The sequence below is a fragment of the Trematomus bernacchii genome, unplaced genomic scaffold, assembly GCF_902827165.1.
Source record: "Trematomus bernacchii unplaced genomic scaffold, fTreBer1.1, whole genome shotgun sequence".
Taxonomy (NCBI): Eukaryota; Metazoa; Chordata; class Actinopteri; order Perciformes; family Nototheniidae; genus Trematomus; species Trematomus bernacchii.
Genome location: NW_022987656.1, coordinates 9,008,278 through 9,029,971, shown reverse-complemented (window position 1 = coordinate 9,029,971; position 21,694 = coordinate 9,008,278).

Below are 21,694 nucleotides of genomic sequence, written 5' to 3'. Positions count from 1 at the left end.
CTTCGAGCAATGTCCCACTACAGGCGCTAATAGGTTGGGGTATTTAAAAAAAACATGAATGGGAGTCAAATCCGTGGGTGGCGTCATCACTCAAAATATGGTCACAGGTGGTAAGAGAACATGAGAATAAGGAACCTTTTCATATGTTGAGATGGATAGCTTATGATTCGGATTTTATAGGACAGACGCAGGATTTAAAAAATGGGCAGAAAAGGGGCTGATAAAATATAGCAATCTCTTTGTTGGTGGAATACTCAAAAATGTTCAGGATTTTAAAGTTCAATATGAACTTACCAAACAAGACTTCTATAGGTATTTGCAGCTTAGACACTACATAGGGAAATGTATAGGAAGGGGAGACTTAGAAAAGACAAACTCGGGTATTCTGAAAAATGTTTTAAAGGGTTACAAATCAGATCAAGCTCTCAAAAATATCTCAAAGTTATATAATGGACTAAATTAGTTAATTGCACAAGACACAACATACAGTTGAGGCCTAAATTATTAGTCCCCCAGAAATGATGGAACATTTTCCTAAAATTCTTCCCAATGTTTCCAGCATTGATAAAACTTGATATAATCAAACATTCACCAGTGCTATTTAGTAGCTTTTGGTACATTTTGGAAAATAACATAAGTTTTTAGGCTTGCTTTATATCAAATATAGTGACAAATGGGTTGGTCAAAAATATTAGCCCCCATGTGAATTTTTGCTTTCAAAACACACCTAATCAACCAATCAGCTTTCAAACCACACCTAATCAACCAATCAGCTTTCAAGCCACACCTGAGCATTCAATCAGCATAAAAGGACTCCAAGAAACAGGCACTTGAATACCTTATTGAGAGGGACTATACTACTACTACTACTCACCATGCCAAAGTCAAAGGCAATCAGTCTTGAGCTCAGAAAGAAGATAGTGGAGGCTCATGATAAGGGGGAAGGCTATACTGCTATTTCCAAGCGCTTCACAGTGTCTAGAACTGCTGTACGTTGCATCATTGCGAAGTACAAGGAGACAAATTCTGTAAGAAACAAACCTAGGCGTGGTCGAAAGCGCAAGATTTCAAGAACTCTGGAGAGGAAAATGGTCAGAGATGTCAACAAGAATCCCCGGACATCTGCCAAGATGATTGTTGCTGACCTGGCCTCTTCTGGAGTTGATGTTTCAAGGAACACATTTGTGAGGGCTCTTCATCGTGGTGGGCTTCAGGGCCATCGTCCCAGAAGAACCCCTTTACTCAAAGAGTGGCACATCAGAGCTAGACTGAGATTTGCCCGTGAACATTTGAAAGGTAAAGATGAGTTTTGTAAGTCTGTGCTTTGGTCTGATGAGACTAAACTGGAACTGTTTGGGCACATGGATGTTGCTTATGTTTGGCGAAGAAAGGGAGAGGCCTTCAACCCTAAGAACACATCATGCTGTAGGGCTGTTTTGCAGCCTCAGGCACAGGGAGCCTTGTTCGGGTGTGAAGTAAACAGATATGGTTCTAAACTGTATTGAAGTAAACATGTATTATTTTGAATTGTATTTTAGTGAACATGTATTGTTTGAACTGTTTTAAGTAATCACATATATACATATTGTATTCTCACTTACAACTCACTGACCCAGAGATCCTGTTACACACACATACACCTCCTCCCACCAGCACACACACACATATTATTTTCAAGGTTCTTTCTGGGCATCAATATATCTATGTACAATGTTTGGTTGTCTGGGAATGAATAGTTTGTGTGAAATATTCCTTGGGAAAGTAAGGGAGTGAATATCGGTGCAGAGATAAGATTGACTCTGCCCTTGTGAACTTCCGAATCTCAGAAGAAAACATACTTTTTCTCAGAACTCTGATTCGCTGTATTGGACCTGACCAGAAGTGAATCCAACCAGTAAAAACACCTGGGGGAGTGAGCAGCTCACACAGCTCCTCCCCACGGACTCTCTGATTCGCTTCGGAGTAAATGGGAAGGAAGAAGTCAACACATCTCCGCCCCAAAATATGAATATGAATACTGTTGTTTATGCATGTAAAATGCTTCCTGTTTGCTGACTGGCTGGTCCCGATACCTATATCGCACAGCAGTAGAAGTCCGGAGTACTCTGTAAAACTTGTATACGTGTTTTGTTTCTTACCAGTAAAATCAGATTATTGTTATAACCTTTAATTCCGGTGTTTTGAATTCCTTTCTTTATTAAATATAACCAGCCTCATCTAACGAACGGCGCGTAGCGGAGGGGGGCTTTCAGCCACCATCCAAAAGTGTTTGCTACAACAGGTGCAAGGCATCATGAAAAATCTAAATTATGTTGACATTTTGAGGGATAATATGAAAAAATCTGCTCTTAGTCTTCGCTTAGGTCGTCGCTGGGTCTTCCAACAAGACAATGACCCAAAGCACACATCAAAATTGGTCCAACAGTTCCTAAAGGACACCAAAACCAAGGTGCTGGAGTGGCCTGCACAGAGCCCAGATCTTAATCCTATTGAGAATCTGTGGCGGGTGCTCAAAGTGAATGTCCATGCTTGGAAACCACGCAATTTGGACCAGCTGGAACAATTTGCAATGGAAGAATGGGCCAAAATCCCTCAAGAGACCTGTGCCAACCTAGTAAAGAACTACTCTAAGAGGTTGTTGTCAGTTGTGGCTCAGAAAGGGTACACCATTGACTATTAATGGCCTGGGGGCTAATATTTTTGACCAACCCATTTTTCACTATATTTGATATAAAGCAAGCCTAAAAACTTATTTTATTTTCCAAAATATACCAAAAGCTACTAAATAGCACTGGTGAATGTTTGATTATATCAAGTTTTATCAATGCTGGAAACATTGGGAAGGACTTTAGGAAAATGTTCCATAACTCCTGGGGGGCTAATAATTTAGGCCTCAACTGTATGTAAAGGAAAAATGGGAAAAGGAAGGAAATCTTACTCTAGACTTGGAAATATGGGAAAAGCGGATTAAGCAACAATGGAGATCTACTTCCGCCCTGACCTGGAGGGAATTTGGGTGGAAAAACTTAATGAGGTTTTTTAAAACACCTGCACAGCAGGTTTTCATAAATAGAAACACTTCATGTTGGAGGTCATGTGGTGAGAAAAAGGTGAATCATTGCCATGTGTTCTGGCAGTGCCCTGTGCTCCTGAACTACTGGAAACAAATCAAGTCCTTTATGGAAAAGATACTTGGGGTCGGGATCCCATTTAACTTTGAGACACTATACCTGGGCTTGAGACCAGACACCGTCAAGGGATATACAAGCAAATATGTGACCCGCTCTATCGAAATCAGTCGGAAGTCGCAACGGCTAATTTCAAAATAAACGTGGATTTGCGTAAAAAACTATTTTTTCGGGGTTCGGGTGTTTTGTTTGATTTTAAATAAACAAAGTATTGGCTTTCAGAATATGAAACTTTTATTTCCAAAATCACACGATAAATACATTTTTGAAGCTTGTAAAGGGAAGATGACAGGCACCTCTCACTCGCTATCTGCTCTTCCGTAGCGCCGCCCCCCCTCCCTCCGGCTGAAATTATGAATGTAAGGCATATAGTAATCATAGATAACACGGCAGGGTCCGTTACAGTTTGTTTTCCTCTGATTTCAAATAAACAAAGTCTTGGCTTTCAGAATATTAAACTTGTTTCGGCAAATTTAGATGATAAATACAACTATGAAGCTTGTAACGGCATAATTACAAGCGGAGAACGGAGTAATTTAACGTCACAGCAGGCATAACAACAGCCAGTGTTTTTCGTGAGTGTTTTCTCCGGGAAACAAACACAATATACACTTACGCAAAAATACACAAACACACACACACATACACACACACACTCGCGAGCTTCCCCCAGACCAGTAATCCAAACGGAAATATTTTCCTTCCGGACTATTTTGATAATTTGCTCCGCTAATAATCAATCAGATCGATGGATTCCAGAGAAGAGGGAACTTTGAAGGCCTTTTTCTCAAAATGATGACTCGGTGACAGTCATTATATAATGTGACATATTTTGCTTAATATTTGGAGTACAAAAACAATCCTGATATCATTAGAAAGCTAGGAATCTCCTCTTTCCAAGAGTGTATACAACTCAAAATGTGTCTTCGGGTCAATGCGACTGATTTCGATAGAGCAGGTCACATATATGTTCAATATCCTATTAAAGGTGGGGTAGGTAAGTTTGAGAAACTGGCTCGAGATCGCTAGAATTTGAAAATACACAACCGGAGAAGATCTGCCACTTCCTTATAGAGCCCCTCCTCCAACACACACGAACGCGCACATGACCAATGAGGGCACGAGATAAGTTTGTGCACAGATGGAAGGCTGACAGGCAGGTAGGCCATCCAGTTATTTTAGCCGGGCCGGCTAAAATAATTGGTCATGCTTTTTACAGTATTACGGCTTCCACAGATGAAATTTTTGTATGGATTTTTTGTCAAAGCACTTAAGATATTCATTGCTATCGGGATGTTAAGAGCATTCCATGGAATATAACAAAAAGTGTATCTCAAGCCGGTTTCTCAAACGTACCTACCCCACCTTTAATAGCAAGTAAAAAAGCCCTGACTAGGAAATGGTTGACAACGGAGGCACCTAAGGTTGAGGACTGTTTTTATGTTATTCATGACATATATGTAATTCAATTCAATTCAAAACCTTTATTTATCCAGGTGAAATCCCATTGAGATCATTGGATGGTAATGGAGAAACTGACTTCTGTTGTGAGACTTGAAAGGGACAAGTTTGAGAATTGTTGGGCTTCATTGGTTGAGGGCATATCTACAGTCAGATCGGATTTTACTTGAATTGTTATTAGACACTGTATGAACACATACCCCCATGTTCTAAATTGAGCTACTCGGTTGTAAACATTACTTGATTCTCTTGTTTTGGAATATATGTACAAATCTGTGTTTTTCTTATTTTATTGTTTTTAATTATTTGTATATCGTCTATTTATAAATTATTATTTTATTTAATTATTTGTATTCATTTTTTGTTGTTATTATTCCCTGTCTTTAACTTGTAGTCTATTTTAATTTGGTTTACTTACTTATAATAATACATTATATTTATATAGTGCTTTTCTACAACTCAAAGGCGATTTACAGTATGAGGGAGGGTAGACAAACAAGGACAGGCAGACAAATAAATAAAATAAACAGAAAAGGCAGTCAAGAGGAAGTTGATTGGGAGGGGGGCTTATAGGTAGACAGAGTTGAAGATATGGGTTTTGAGGCGGGACTGACAGACTGTGGGGAATTCCAGAGCCTAGGAGCTGCCACTGAGAAGGCTCTGTCCCCAATGCTGCAGTGTTTGGATGTGGGAATGGATAGGAGTCCGGCTGCGGTGGATCTGAGGGACCGTGGGGGTTGATAGGGGGTGAGAAGGTTTGTGAGATAAGGGGGGGCCAGATGGTGGCGTGCTTTGTAGGTGAGGACCAAGCGGCAAACTCTGGGGAAGAGCCGGGACGCCAATACGGAAGTGCCACAAACTGCAGTTCATATATTGGCCGATAGGCGCTGACTGCAGAAAGGAGCAATTTCCATAGACCCCCATGTTAAAATGCCCAATTTTACAGCCTAAAAAAACATGTTTCTACCCATGGATCCAATAAATATTATTATAGATATAGTTAGATTCCACCTTCATGATTATGAATCTGTGAGTGAATTGTTTTCTAAAGCGACCCTTTTATTTATATTAGGTCTTAAAGTTTTTGCATAAATGAGGGCGTGGTCACATTGAGTGACAGCTATGTCAAGTCACTGCTGCTGTTAGCTTCTTGTCTCTCTGCTAGCTGCCTGCTCCCTGCTCCGTGAAGCTACAGGGACTCTGCCTGCTCAGTTCATCCAGGGAACACAACTTGACCCCGGCCGTGTTTGTTTGTTCTTCATGCTTATATATCGGACTATTGTGACTCGCTCTGCGGTTAAAACAGACGGTGCATGAATGCGGTTTTGCGGTAAGTGAAATTCGAGTACTTTATTTATGTGTTTATGATTTTAATCAGCTACGTAATGAATGTGTTAGCGTGTAAGCGTGTGGTAGCTACATCGGTGCTAACGATGCTAATCGTAGCCTCTCAGTTAAAACCATAGACCGTATATAAAGGTTAAAACGAAATAGACAAGTGTTAAGCGTTAAGTGGGATAATACTGTAGAACAAACGGCTTCTGTTTGAGGTTGATAAAATAAGGTCATCCTTGTAACTTGGAGAGATATTTTATTATGTAGGTAGGAACTTTATGCATCGCTAAGGTTAATTTAAATTGGCTATGCTCGAGTATGTAGACAAGCTAATGTCGAAGTAGTGTATGTGAAATCAACCTCACAATAAGATTTGTGTATATTACAATTATTAATGTCATATTTCAAGATGATTACTTCGATATTACAATATGGTTGGTTGAGCTGGAGTTAATTAATGAGCTTACACATTAACGTCACAGTCATCTGAAGAACGAACCCAAACCTTGTTGTTTTTATTAATTGCATTACCAAATTGGTATCAAATAAATAGTAAGCATTGGTAACACAACTTCCAAAGTTACAGTAAAATAAAAAGGACCCTGACTCGGGCAATACACAATCCAACATGTTCAACAGAAGAGAATCAGTTATTGTTTGTACACATGGTACTTTACATATATATCTGTTTGTTTAAAGTGTCCAGGTGATGCAGACAGGCTGGACCAGAGAGTGAGAGACAGCAGTGAACTAATAACTAATAATAATATCTACAGACCCTAAACACACAAACACACCGCTTTCATAAATAACACAATAATAATATGTTTTATGTTTCCTGTAATTTTTGTTAGGAAAGGACATGCCTGAAAGACACGACTCAACATTTTCTCCTTCTCTGAGGGTCAAGAAGAACATCCAAGAGGGAAATTAAAAGCTGATGTTATGAGATTTTAAGACCTGAGGCCTGTACTACGAAGCCGGATTTTCGCTTAGCCGGCTGACTTCAGGGAAAACTCGGGCTTTCCGGTCCTACGACGCTGGTTCTCTTTTTAGCGGGCTAGATCTCCATGGTAACTTATGCTGAGCGGCTAACCTCCTCGGGAGGAGGTTAGGTTGCAGACTAAGAGATCAACTCAGTGAAAACACCGCCTGCTGACCAATCAGAGCTCCGTGTGCGGAGTTTAATGCGATCAAGTCATATTACAGGATAGAGGAAATACAGAAAAACTGCCGTTGCAGGAAAGACGGCCGGCCAAAATCACCGACTTTGTGAACGTGAAAATTAATAGAATATCCCCTCCCATCTTCAGAGCAATCTGACTATTATAACATTAGCGTTAAGAAAGCTTACTTAAATATTTGCCACGACATAAGTAACCGGATCAGAGTAACTAGTACAGTCCGCGGCACTGTGAGTGCAGACGTCGATGTGTCCCATTATCATTCATATCATATCACATCATAATGTATCATATATTTCCTTATTTGAGTCAGCTTCTTGAGCCGTATCTGGCCATGCAACACTCACAGTGTCACATACTGTATGCAGAAGTATTATTTTAAGCAACACATTAAGTTGACGAAACACTCGAGTCAAATTCTCCTAATTAACCTCTTAAGCCCTGAGCCTGTTTTTCAGGTCTCAGGCTCGAAAATGACATTCCCAGAACAAATGACCATATCTTCCCTTCTAAAAGGGTTGAATTAATAATCTTTATTCTCAAAGTAATGATAAACCTGTGAGTTGGATGTAGAAAAGTCAGAATCAATATAGATGTTTTTTATTTTAAAGAAAATTCAGATTTTACATAGTAAAAAACTGTAAATTATAGTGTCCGTCCAAAAATTATTTTTTACTTATAGTGAAAACTACCCTTGGATAATGGGTTAGTAGACTAAAAGCTTTAGGAATCCAAAGTACAACATATAATAAGTACCCTGTATCAAGATTGATGCAAAACTAGTGAAATCTGACCTTTTTAGAGAGATTTAGCCAAAAAAACCCACTTCTGGGGTCATTTGGGTGGATTTGACCTATCTCTGGCCCCCCTTGCTCGATTTTGATGAATTAAATCTCTTTATAACCGCTAGAGCCAATGGAATCGAGGGAAAGTTATATACACACCAAAACGTTAACAAATAAGGAGTGAGAGTGACGCGTTACCAAAAAATCCGGCTTCGTAGTACAGGCCTCAGTACAGGACATTCACTAAGAAACTACTTTTATTGTGAAAACAAAGTCAGCTGATCGAATGCACCTATTTCCACATCTACACTCCATCAGCTGATTAATTCTATTTGCCTCACTTTATGAGCTTCACATCACCTGTGCCTTGTACCGCAGAGTTTAAAACGTCACAAATAAATGGGGCCAATCTTCAGTCAGATGTGAATGTGTAATCTAACATTTTCAGTAAGAATAATGGACAAAAGGAGTGCAAATACAAATTCAATTTATTGAAATGTGAACCAAAAGTTAATCAAACATGTTTTAAATAAAAAAGCACATATGGACAGAAGGTGTAAACCTATTCAATGTATAAGTAAACACATTTAGTCAAATAAAGTGACAGACTAGGCCTGTGCAGTTGGTATCAGCATGGGCTCCTCCATCAGGCCTGGTCCTCCTCGCAGAGGAAAGACCCTCAGTCCTCTCCAAACCAACAGACAGGACGTCCATCACACAGAGGTTTCTCCCTGAAGTCTCTGCAGCTCTCTGGACACCACGCTGTCTCAATCCGTCCACACTGAATATGAGAGGGGAAAAATGAAAATAATAAATGCTTTAGACAATAAGAAATATAAAGTTGACTGTTGAGTTGCTCAGTTTTTTTAGATTGTCAATACTATTACTGTATAACTAATATCTCAGGTTAAGAGGCACATTCAAATAAAGATTGGTCTTTAAATACATTTTGTCTTTTGAATTGTTTGTCTAAAGTCAAGGATCTAGAACTGGTACTTATAGTTTTAATGATACAGTCTGGTTATAATGCTGTTTGGAGGAAGCCTCACAGGTAAGAGCACTAACTAGCTACCATCACTTAGCTTGACTTAAATGTATTAAACGTATAATTAAGTGATAGCAAAATATAAATAACTAATGTCATGCAAACATATTAATATTTGCTTGATTCCAGTGTTGCATTTAGCACATTGCATACAAACGTTAAGGGATTTTAAGATTCTGAAGTATTATGCTAAAAACTCAATAACTTAGATTATTATTTATAGTTTTGCTGAATAGTTTCATGTCCGCTTACCTTAGAAACGTAAAATGTGACGGCAGTGTGCAGATGGGGAGCATGTTAGCTTAGCTTCTTAGCTTGAGCTAGCTCTGTTACTTCCAGCTCGGAGGCAGCAGTTCCCGCCTCGGCTCCGCCTCTTTGCCCTTATTTGGAGCAGGCGGGAGTTAGACTCTGACGTCACTGTCGAGCCATTAGTGGCCGACTCCGCCTACTAAGGGCTTCTCTGCAACTCTGCAGAATCCTATTGGTGACGTCACGGACCCTACGTCCATTTATATATACAATCTATGGTGAGGACCAGCATTTTGTAGTTTATGCGATGGGAGACAGGAAGCCAGTGAAGGTCTTTGAGGACTGGGGTGATGTGATGCCATGATTTGGTATGCGTGAGGAGTCGTGCAGCTGCATTTTTAACCCGTTGGAGTCCATTGAGGGATGTAGTGCTGATGCTGTAAAGAAGTGAGTTGCAGTAGTCAAGGCGGGAGGAAATGAAGGCGTGGATTAGTCGTTCGGCTTTGGGGCGGGTGAGAGAGGGTCGGATTTTTGCAATATTGCGGAGGTGGAAAAATGAGGTTCTATTTCATCCTTACTGGCTGCCAGAGGCGGTGCTTAGCACTGAATATCTTCTGTCTCGCGCATGCGCAGGTCGAATATTTATATCAGGGGTCGGCAACCTTTTTGATATGAAGTGCCATTAAAAAATGTTATTGTTATCAGCGTGCCAACAATCGAGAATTATCAACGGGGGGGGGGGGGGGGGTTGAGGAGCTTGGCGCTGGTGAACTACCAACAGGAGGGCGGGGGGAGCCTCGAAGCAGTGTGTGTACCTGTCAGCACAACTTACATGATGCCGAATTTAACAAACACATTTAAATAATTGGTTTAAACGGCATAATAATAAGGACGATCGTCCGTTCTGTGATTCTCCAGAACACACATGTTATGATATTAGGGTCATGCAGAGTGAGATGAGATCGCTGTCCCTTTTAAGAGAGAGAGAGAGGGGTGTGGCGTGTGCATGTGTGTGTGTGGATGGTAGAGCGACAGTGAGGGAGCGTGTGTATGTTTCTGGAAGTGAAACGAGGCAGCAGAAAAACAGAGGTCTGTGATGTATTTTGTGAAACAGAAGAACAGCTAAATAAATGCAACGGCCTCCCAAGAAGAGCTCGCCTCTCTCCAGTCATTTAAGTTAAAGTGGGTTATTGAACCTGAAGCTTGTTGCTTCTGCCCTCCTCGACTACGGTCTGGGAGCCGACAGGAACGTTCAACACACAGATGGCCAGTCCGCCCCTTTGTAGCATATTATTTCAATGAGAGATGAGCAGATCGCCACTGGGCTTTCAACTAAAGACAGCAGATCGCCACTGGGCTTTCAACTAAAGACACAGCCACGCAAAAACTGCGGCATTTGTACAGTTCCTTATGGGTACTGCAATTTGTGCTTTCCTCCGTGGTGAAACGATCAGCACTGCACCACGGAGGAAAGCGGCAGAAAGTCACCTGGAGTTAAACAGAGCGGGGCTGCGTTGCGTGCATGGCTTCCTTCTGCAGGTAACGGGGAGACGCGCTCTGGCGGCGGTCTCGTTCAGGATCCGAAAATACAATTTGAATATTTTTGCACACTTATTCCTAGTGTGCTGGTTACGGTGCCGCGTGGGGTTGCCGGTGGGGTTGCCGACCCCTGATTTATATCAACAAAGTCACGTGTGACCTCGTATGACCCCGGAAGGTATAAGTTCCGGTGTTGTCAACGAGTTCAGTCCTTTTTCATCTTCTCGCTGCACAGGTTACTACTTTTTGAGTAGAAGCCAAGCTAGCTTAATGAAAATTCGATTCTAGCTCATCGCTACCTGTAGCCTTGTGATCGTCTCGATCGGCTAGAAATGCTCGCCCTCCAAAGGCTGCGACGAGCTGTCGCTCTCCCAAGGGGACCGCGGTGTTCACCGCTCGGACCCCAGGAGCTCCGGACCGGTAAAGAGTCAGACCAGACAACAGTTCTCAGCTCTTCGCAGAGACATGCCCCCCCCGGTAGGCCTAGAGGTTCCGCGTCTGCCGCTCCCATCCACCATGGGCCTCGGCGTCCCACGAGGGGGCCGGCCCGCTACGGTCCTGTTAACTCGCCCCCAAGGCAGCCTCGGTATCCGGTGCCTAACCGTCGCCCCCCCAGAGCCTCCAGAGGCCGGGGGGCAAGGTACTGAGGGTCTGGGGCCGGCTGTCGGTTATTTCTCCCAGCAGCTGCTCAACTACTGGGTAGCTCAAGCTTCAGACCCCTGGGTGGTTTCCACCTTAACCCAAGGGTACAAGCTTCAGTTCCGACGCCGGCCCCCAGCCTTCAGCCGGGTCAAAATGACCACCATAAGCGACCCGGCAAAAGAAATCGCCCTAAACCAGGAGCTGTCAGTCCTCCTTGCCAAGGGTGCAATCAAGCCTGTGGACCCCATCTCACAGCCCGGGGGCTTCTACTCGACCTACTTCCTGGTAAGGAAGAAAGGCGGTGGACTTCGCCCAATCCTCGATCTGAGGGGACTCAACAAGTTCCTAAAGATTTTACCTTTCCATATGCTCAGCACAGCGGACGTTCTTCGTACCGTTGCCAGGGGGGAATGGTTCACGTCTGTCGACTTGAAGGACGCTTATTTTCATGTGCCTATTGTGCCTCATCACAGGCAGTTTCTTCGCTTTGCCTTCAGAGGCCGTCATTTCCAGTTCAGGGTGCTCCCATTCGGACTCTCCCTTTCCCCAAGGGTGTTCACCAGGTGTGTCGCGGCAGCCCTCTCGCGCCTGCAGTCTCAGGGTATGAAGATTCTGCCATACTTAGACGACTGGTTAATCTGTGCACCATCCCGGTTGCAGTCGACCCAGGACACGGCTCTCCTTCTCTCTCATGTCGCCCGGCTAGGCCTCAGGGTGAACATGGAGAAGAGTTGTCTGAACCCCCCTCAGAGCCTAACCTTTATTGGAGTGGCTCTGGACACAGTCACTATGCGGGCCTGTCCATCTGCTCAGCGCCTGGACGACATACTCCAGCTTCTTCCCCTCTTCAAAAGGGGCAGGTCTCTGGCATATATCCTGTTTCTCCGCCTCTTGGGCAAGCTGACAGCTGCCTCAGCTGTCGTTCCCTTGGGCTTGTTGTCACTGCGCCCTCTGCAGAGATGGCTGAACGGCCTCCACTTAGACCCCAAGTTGCACAGGCACAGAAAAATCAGGGTGTCACAACAGTGCCTCCACTCTATCCCCATGGAGGGAGAGGTCGTATATGTAGAGGGGCGTGGCCATGGGCTCCGTCCCTTTCCACAGAGAGACCGTTACGACAGATGCCAGCCTCTCGGGATGGGGTGCGGTGTGGCAAAACAGGACATCAGTGGTCTGCTCAGGACTGCACAGAACACATCAACGTGCTAAAGCTGCGAGCGGTGCACCTAGCACTCAGGCACTTCCTGCCATACCTAAGGGGGAGGCATGTGCTTGTCTGCTCGGGCAACACTACAACGGTGTATCACATAAACCACCAGGGGGGCACCAAATCTGCATGCTTGCTAGAGGTGTCCCAGACTCTCCTGACCTGGGCAGCTCCTTACCTGGCCAGCCTACGGTCAATGTATCTGCCCGGAGAGCAGAACCAAGTCGCCGACTTCCTCTCCCGTCACAAGCCTCCACCAGGGGAGTGGCGGCTTCATCCAGAGGTGGTAACGGAGGTGTTCCATATTCCAACATTTCTGAAGCAAGCTGCTCCCTGAAAGTCTTCTGTGTGTGTAGCTTTGTCCTGCTGGGGTCACTCTTCATCTTGTGCAGCTCCTTGTGGAGAATGAAGCTGTTCACCACGGCAATGTCCATCAAATGGAAAAAAAAAGTCTTGTACCATTTCATCGTTTCGTGGAGAACGCTGTAGTACCCGATCAAAGCGTCAGACACATCCACGCCACCCATGCTTCGGTTGTAGTCCAACACAGCGTCAGGAACGGGAACAGTCTTAGTCTGCCACACACCAGCCTGTTTCACTTTCCGCTGGACCGTCTGACCGCTGAAGGCTGCATGCACTGTGGAGCACATGGTCACTTCACGGCTGTCCATCCACTTTATGAACAGGAGTTTGCCTTCCCTTATCCACCGCAGATCTCCCCTTTCAGCCTTTTTTGGTAGGCCATTCAACTCCGTCTGTGGGAAACCAACTCGATTTTTTCGAATGGTCCTACAACAGCCAATGTTTCTTGTGCCCAAATCCCCAAAGAGGGCAGGGCTAGTGTAGAAGTTGTCCATAAAGAGTGTGTAGCCCGCACCGAGCAGAGGGAGGGGCAGGAGGTCGGTCACCGAGGTGTAGCTGAGTCCCTGGCCTGAGAGGAACGTACTCTTCCCTGTATACACATTGAAGTTCCATGTGTATGCCGTAGAGGAATCCGCCAGCACAAACAGTTTGTATCCCCACTTAGTTGGTTTATCCTTCATGTACTGCTTCATGCTGATGCGGGCCTTTGAGGCGACCATCCTCTCATCTATAGAAATGTTTTGATGGGGCTGAAAATGTGTTTTGCAGGCAGATGTCCGTGTACAGGGGCTTTATCTTGAAAAGTCTGTCATACTCAGCGGTGTTCCTTTTGCGATCGTTTTCCTCGTCTTCTTCAGGGTTGCTCAGGTGCAGTGACCACATGATGGCTCCGAAGCGGTCCCGGGACATCGCATCACCTGGGAATTTGAAGTTATATGGCCATTTCTTCCTCCAGTAGTCCGATCGGTTGTGAACGGTGACGAGGCCTGAGAAAATTATAATGGACAGGAAAACATAGAAATCCCACAGTCAGCATTTTCCAAACATGCTTCTTTCCAGCCTGCAGTCTTTTCAGGGCGTTGGCGTTCGTGGCAATGATTGTATTAACCACGGAAGCGCAAAAAAAAAGTCTGAAAATGGAGAGGGGAGACCATGCTACAGTGGGGTTGAGCGCTGGGCCTGGGGCCCTGGCTGGCGTGAAATTCAGTGGCTCTGGTGTTTGGTCATTCTCCTCTCTGTTGTGCCACCCGAGTTCTTCTTCTGTCGTTCTGGAAGAGGAAGAACCTCGGCCACGCTTCCTGCGTTTTACACATTTATCTGATGCTTTTCCTTTTCCTGGCTGAGGAGCGGGAGCCCCACCTCGGCCACGCTTTCTGTGTTTTACAGATGTATCTGACGCTGCAGAAAGCTGGTAGAAACCAGACGATGGTAGCTTTGGAAGTGAGTGCTTTTTGGATGCAGGCTGAGTGGCCAATACTGGTGCAGATCTCTTTCTAGAAGTTGAGGAATGTGAGGATGAGGCAGGTGTGGGCTGGGTGAAAGTAGGCAATGGCTTCACCATTGCCTACTCATATCCATTACTATGAAAACAAATGTGGAAAAACAAAGAGATTAGATTAATTCCTGTTTCCTTGGCAGTAAACATGCCATTTTGAGTGTGTGAATGCAATACATTTAGTGACTATAGATGAACACTGGCCTATACTTTTAGTAAATGTAACAGACAAGAAACACTATTTTTGTAAATAATCCCTCTAATTCCTGCCAAACATGCCATTTTGAGCGTACATTACATTACATTACATTACATCAGTGGTTCTCAAAGTGGGGGGCGCACCCCCCCTGGGAGGCGCAGAGGCATGCCAGGGAGGGCGCGAGAGACCAGGAGGAAAAATTGTCATTATTAAAAAAAAAGATTAAAAAAAAAGAAAATCATAATTTGAAAAATTATTGATTCGAAAATAATATGATACAGTACAGTACTATTACGTCTGGGTCTCTGTGTTTCATTAAAGCTCGGCTCTGTGTGTGTGTGGAACGAGCCATTTTGTGTGCGCGAGAGAGAGCGCACCGGTACTGGAGATCGTTGTTGTTAGCTTCTGGTGCTAGCGAGCTACGCTAACGGATATAAGGAGTTTTTTCAACAACAAAGTGGAGGAGAGTCCTCTCCTGTCAGACTGAGAGACTCAGTGAGCTAAATGACTCTCTCAGTGTTATCTCAGTGCAGGGGTCACCAACCTTTTTTAGGGTGAGGGCTACTTTCAAAAAATAAAACAAGTCGGGGGTGAAGTAAAAAGATATGATTCTACACTGTATTGAAGTAAACATGTATTATTTTGAATTGTATTTTAGTGAACATGTATTGTTTGAACTGTTTTAAGTAATCACAACGGTTTTAAGTGATCACATATATAGAAATGATATTCTCTCTTACAACTCACTGACCCAGAGATCCTGTTTCACACACACACCGCTCCTTTTCACCCCCACACACAGATGTTCGTTTTAAGGTCGTTAAGGACATCCATATATGTGCACAAAGGTTTAATTGTATGAGAAAGAATAATTTATGTGAAAAACTCCCATGGGAATGTAAGGGAGTGAATACCGGTGCAGAGATAAAGATTGACTTTTGACCTTGTGAAACTTTAGAATCTCACGTTCTGGTCAGAACACTGATTCGCTGTATTGAACCCGACCAGGAGTGAATCCAGCCAGTAAGGACACCTGGGGGATGTGAGCAGCTCACACAGCTCCTCCTCACGGACTCTCTGATTCGCTTGGGAGTAAAATGGGAAGGAAGACACATCTCCGCCCCAAAATATGGATATGAATACTGTTGTTTTTGTATGTAAAAGTGCTTCTGGTTTGTTGAAAGCTGGTGCTAGAAGACGGTAAACCGCATCACAAACCTGGAGTCCATACTTCTCGTTTTCTGAAAGCTGGTCTGTCTACCTGTAAAACCGCATCACAAGCCTGAAGTCCGGAGTACTCTGTATAACTTGTATATGTGTTTGGTTTCCTACCAGTAAACTCAGATAATTGTTATAACTTTTGATTCCGGTGTTTTCAATTCCTTTCTTTATTTAATAGAGATTTCAGCCTCATCCAACGAACGGCGCGTAGCAGAGGGGGTGGCTATCAGCCACCACAATAGGTGTTCTGCTCCAACAGGGGATACTTTTAAAAAATAAAACAAGTCGGGGGCTACTTTTACTCCTCTTTTTTTTGTTTTTTGCAGTGTATATATTTAGCACATTTTAACATTATTATATGCTTACCTTTAACCTTTGTGTGCTGTTTGGGTCTGTGGGACCCGTTTTCAGTGTTTACTAAAAGAACATGTCTGCAATTTAATTATTTTAACCTGCTTTATTTGGGGGTGGACGGGCCTCACCTCCTCTAGGGGGGTCCTCACCTCCTCCGGGAAGATTATTTTTAAATGTTGAAGTGAAATGCATCAATCTGGAGCACTTTGAGCACAACATGAATTGATGGATACAGCTCTCAACACTCAGATGAAAGGGAGCTGTATACTTTTCAATAATCCAAACATCTTTAGAATATGATCACCAATAACAAATCATTTAAACTGGTTTATTCTTATCTTATGTTACCTAGTTAGCATTCTTTCTTTTTATTTATGCTTATTTTACTAATCACTCCCCTTTCAAACAGTTTTTTGTTTTTTTGACTGTCCTATAGTACACACTGGAATGATTTCTTACTTTATCTATATTAAATAGATAAAGGTGTGCTCTCCCTCGCTCTCTCGCTCGCTCTCTCTCCCCCCCTAGCTCTCTCTCTCTCCCTCTGTCTCGCTCGCTCACAGAGGCTGTGTGCTCCTCCGTGGCGATGACGGCTTGCGTTAAAAAATAATAATAAACATATTTGTAAAGTGGGGGGACACAAACGGGATTTCGAAAAGAGCGGGGGACATTTCCCCCCTGTCCCCAGGTGGAAATTATGCCAGGCGTGTGTGTGCGTCAAGTGCAATAAATATATATGCAAGTTGCAACACGCAGAGTAAAACTCTGCCCCCCATGTGTTGTATAGGCTGGCATGATAGGCTGTTCAATGGGGCTGATGTGTTGTGTAGATTCTGCCAGAAGGAAAATCAGCGGGGAGGTGCCACATTGCTTTTCTTCCCGACTGCAACGCTGGTCCCGCAAATCAAGCAAGAACGTGATTGGTCGATATTCATTGTGGGGGTGGGGGAAGGAGGGGTGTTAGATAGATATAGAGTTGTAGTAAGTATAGAGTTCGCTATGATTTAGGTTTCGTTTATGCATAGGGTAGATTCTTTTAATTACATTTCCTTTTTTGTTTTGTGTATTTTATACATTTTGGATTTGCTTGGCGAGCTATTTTTAGAACATGCCCCGCGGGCGACTCATGTTGCCCCTGCGGGCGACCAAGTGCCCGCGGGCACCGGGTTGGCTACCCCTGTCTCAGTGGGTCTCAAACGTTTTGGTCACCATTAATGTAAACAATTATTTCCGAGGCACACGTTTATATGATCATTATAGTTATAAAACAATAAGAGAATAAATGAAAAACAGGTATGAAATACTATATGACAGTAAAACAAGAATAAAGTTTAAAAGGGTGATTTGTAAAATATCCATAAAGAAAAAGTAAATATGTTTACAGTTCTGTTTCAAATGGGTGTTGAGAGATGTATCCATAGATCTCTTCATTTTGCTCTCAAAGTGCACCAGATTGATGCATTTAACTTCAATATTTAAAAATAAATCTTCCCGGGGGAGCTTGCCCCCGGACCCCCCTATGTGAGGTCCACACACCACCTATAAAAATTGCACTTTACCCCTGCTTACACCAATATGCCGTGAGCTGATTATCGAGCCTTCATTGTAACAGTCGCGGATGTACTGTGTATATGCGTGGGGAGTGTTGCAGTAGAAAATTCAACTGTAGTGACCGGTACATTAATGGGAAACCCTAAATGTTTGAGCACCCTCTATGAAACGTCAAGCTACCCCACCGCACCCCCAAAATAAATCTCTGACGCCGCCACTGAGCCTGACTATTTGTGTTGGGGGGGCCCAACTTTTTTTTTTCTCCAAAGGGGGGGCCTGACAGAAAAAGTTTGAGAACCACTGCATTACATTTAGCAGACGCTTTTATTTACTATATGAATAGTCGTACACCAAATAAATAAGTAATAGATAAAAACAGAGAGATTACATGCCTTTCCCGTGGTGGAATTTCATCATCAGAGTCACAACGCTCCGGGTTCCGTTCTGGCTGCAGGAGATCCTCGTCGTCTGACTCAGAATCAACAGGTAACATATCTGCATCGCTGTCAACATTAGTCACAATTTCCATTGCCTGTAAAGTAGTAAGCATCTCTTTCCTGCAAGCCATTTGTAGCGTCCCCAGCTGAATAATGGTCATACTCTCGAACTGATGCATGGTATCCTTTTATTGTATACCCTTGCATGTATACATTAAGTATCAACGTACCAACGTAAGAGCTATGAAAAGAAAGAAAACACAATAATTAGCCACCATCTCACAGATAAAACACCTCCATTCCTTGCATTTATAAACGTTACATTTCTAATTCAAACTAAATAATGCAATTATAGCTCACTACTGCCCCCTAACTAACAGAGCAGAACACATGTAGGCTAATATAGCAGTTTTGCTAATTCAAAAGCATGGACTCAAAACTCTGCAAAACTACAAAATAACACCACATAATATCAATACACATATTAATTAAAGTAATAACAAACCTTGTGCCCCTATCAGCCAGGTGCTAAAAACCCAACGTAACTAATTATTCTATGTTAATTTCTCCGTCATTCATCCGTCATTGTTTCACTCCTCCGTTCTCTATTCACTTCCGGCAAAAGTCCCTTCAAAATAAAAGTACAAAACTAAAACTTTACCACAGGAACACATCGGCACACAAATATAACCACCTCTACAAAAGGTTAAACATATTAAAGGTCATTTACACCATTATTTGACAAAAGTCAAAGTATAGAAAAAGTCCTAAACGCCAATCTTGTAATCTGCTCCGTTATCTGCTGTCCGCTCTGGGTCCTGCTGCAATTCCTGTTGTTTACGTACTAAACACAGCGTAGAGTCTGGTGCGTAATGGGTCTGCTGCTGGCATTCATACTATATACTTTACGCAGGACCATATCTATGGGACCCATTGTCGATTTGAGTGATTTACACCTTTTTCTTAACCATAAGATCCAATAGAATCCGATGGGCAGTTCCCAAATCCACGTAAACATTACCATTGCGGACGTAATAGAGAAGCAAACGAAGCATATCTGAAAGTACAAGCCTTGACTGCAAAACTTTATACCCAGTTTATTGCCATAAATATGATGATGGATTATCAGTAAAATATTCTACGTGACACAGAGACATTGGATTAACCTTGAGCGGCGTTTTTATTCCGTTGAACACAACTTTTGAACACAAATCAAAAAAGGTAAGATGTAATTATTGTAATATTTTTGAAACCGGATGTTGTTTACTTTCTCTTTTCTGGCTGAAAGCTCCGCAAATTCGGGGTCGTACAGTGATGACACTACATGTATGGAATCTGTGGAGTCTCAGCTATGGAATCTGTGGAGTCTCAGCTTTAATCGGATATCTTGTTTGTGCAGTTACGATAAGTAATAAGGGCATTTTGAGAGTGAGTGCTGTGCAAAAGTCCATTAGCATTAGTTAGCATTTTTTCGCTCAATGCTAATTCAAAGGCTTGGTATTACTCTTGTGTTTCTTTTAGCTAAAAATGGTTCATATCTTCAGTTAGCTGAGATTCTTCCCGTTAATCTGGTGCTACACATTAATAGTTTCATAAATGTTAAGAAGCCCTGAGACATTGTCTAAAAAAAAAACAGTGGGAGGGGTCCAAAGGGGGGATTGTCGTCCTTAAGAGGTTAAGGGGAGCTCTGAGGCTTCGCTCCCCGAACATCCCAAGGGCTCCTACATGGGACCTGCCCTTGGTGCTGGATGCCCTATGCTCGCCTCCCTTTGAACCCTTGTTACAGGCAGAACTGAGGTGGCTCTCAGCTAAGACTGCTTTCCTTCTTGCCATCACCTCAGCAAAGCGTGTAAGCGAGCTTCAGGCCTTGTCCGTGAACAGCTCGTGTCTGAGGTGGAACTCAGAAGGCTCAGGTGTCACCTTATGGCCGAACACAGCTTTCCTCCCTAAGGTGCTGGCACGCTCTCATTTTAATCGGCCTATTCAGCTGGCACGGTTTGACCCCCCATCAGGAGAGGGGGAAGAGAGGTCAAGACTCCTATGCCCGGTGCGGGCCCTTAGAGCTTATGTCCAGACTACCGCAGGCATACATCAGTCTGAACAGCTCTTTCTGTGTTACGGTGGTCCTAGAAGGGGCTGTGCGCTCTCAAAACAGCGCTTGTCCCACTGGATCGTGGACGTCATTGCCCAGGCATACAAGGCGAATGACCGTCCCTTGCCATCCAGAGTAAAGTGCCACTCTACCAGGAGTGTCTCCACGTCATGGCCGACCTTGAGAGGTGTGCCCCTGGAGGACATATGTGCCGCGGCCACATGGGCATCTCCGAGCACATTCACCAGATACTACAGGGTGAATGTTGCCGCCCCTCACCCGCTGGGTGTGGTCCTCCTGCAGAGTCCACCTAGGCCGTCCCTATAGGGTAAGTGTTCAGACTTCCTCGTGACTCTGTTGGTATAGGTCATCCAGTGCTAAGCACCGCCTCTGGCGGTCAGTAAGGATGAAATAGAACGATAGTTACGTATGTAACTACGGTTCGATGAATCCTGGATGACCGCCAGAGTTCTTGGTCACTCGGAATCTCGTGTTTCCGCGAGAAGATTCCATAGGACTGAACTCGTTGACAACACCGGAACTTATACCTTCCAGGGTCATACGAGGTCACACGTGACTTTGTTGATATAAATATTCGACCTGCGCATGCGCGAGACAGAAGATATTCAGTGCTAAGCACCGCCTCTGGCGGTCATCCAGGATTCATAGAACCGTAGTTACATACGTAACTATCGTTTTGACTGTTTGGCGGATGTGAGGTTCGAGGGAGAGGGTGGGGTCAAAGATAAGCCAATGTTGCATGCCTGATTGGAGGGGGAAACAATGGTGCCATCGATGGTGAGTGTTATGTTAGTGACCTTGCTGAGGGTGGATTTGGAGCCGATTAGAAGGAGTTCTGTTTTGTTGCGGTTAGTTTGAGGAGGTTATGTTGCATCCACATTTGTATAGCTGTCAGACAGGAGTCAATGTGGGTAAGGGGTGCGTTATGGAGGGATTTGGTGCTGAGGTAGATCTGAGTGTCATCAGCATAGCAGTGGAAGTCCAGGTTGAGGTGGCGGAGTATCTGACTGAGGGGGAGGATGTAAATGATGAAGAGGAGGGGGCCAAGTACTGATCCTTGAGAAACGCCTTGGGTGACTGAGGCTGTGGCAGAGTCACAGCCTCAGTCGGCTCCAGTCCTACCATTCAGTGAGGTAGGACTGGAGCCATCTGAGTGCAATACCTTCAATACCAATGTCCCTGAGTCGGGTGAGCAGGATGTTGTGGCTCACGGTATCGAAGGCTGCACTCAGGTCGAGGAGGATGAGAATATTGAGGGAACCAGTGTCAGCAGAGGTGAGGAGGTCGTTGAGGACTTTGACGAGTGCAGTTTCTGTACTGTGGTGA